This window comes from Dendroctonus ponderosae, unplaced genomic scaffold, assembly GCF_020466585.1.
Source record: "Dendroctonus ponderosae isolate FM_Combo_2020 unplaced genomic scaffold, Dpon_F_20191213v2 Dpon_F_20191213_11, whole genome shotgun sequence".
NCBI lineage: Eukaryota > Metazoa > Arthropoda > Insecta > Coleoptera > Curculionidae > Dendroctonus > Dendroctonus ponderosae.
The window spans coordinates 6,899,815-6,900,222 of NW_026017213.1; positions in this window are offsets into that span (position 1 = coordinate 6,899,815).

A 408-nucleotide genomic window follows, 5' to 3' on the forward strand; every position below is an offset into this window, starting at 1 on the left:
TTGTTACGACTGAATCGACTTTTCAATTCTCTATCCAACGATGCCAAAACGAATTCTGTGGCTCGAATGGTTCTTGAGCAACTTCGAAAAAAGCAGCGTCATGTTCAAGTGGATTTTGTAACTCAAAAAAAAACCGCGCAAATCTAAAACTTCTTGAATTCAAGCGTTTTTTGAGAAAACTGACAACATTTCCCCATCCATGGTCCACTTTCTAAAAAGGCCATTTATTTCTGTCTAGAATGATGTACAAATGAGCGTTGGTGCTCATTTTGCCTCCGAGAAATGAGCAAAAATGAGACGGAAAACATGAAATTTTGCAATAATCTTGCGCCACCCTTGCACAAAGCGACGATCGTTGTTCTAATTTCATTGATAACAGAAGACTGTATTTTTTTACATGCCCCCCCC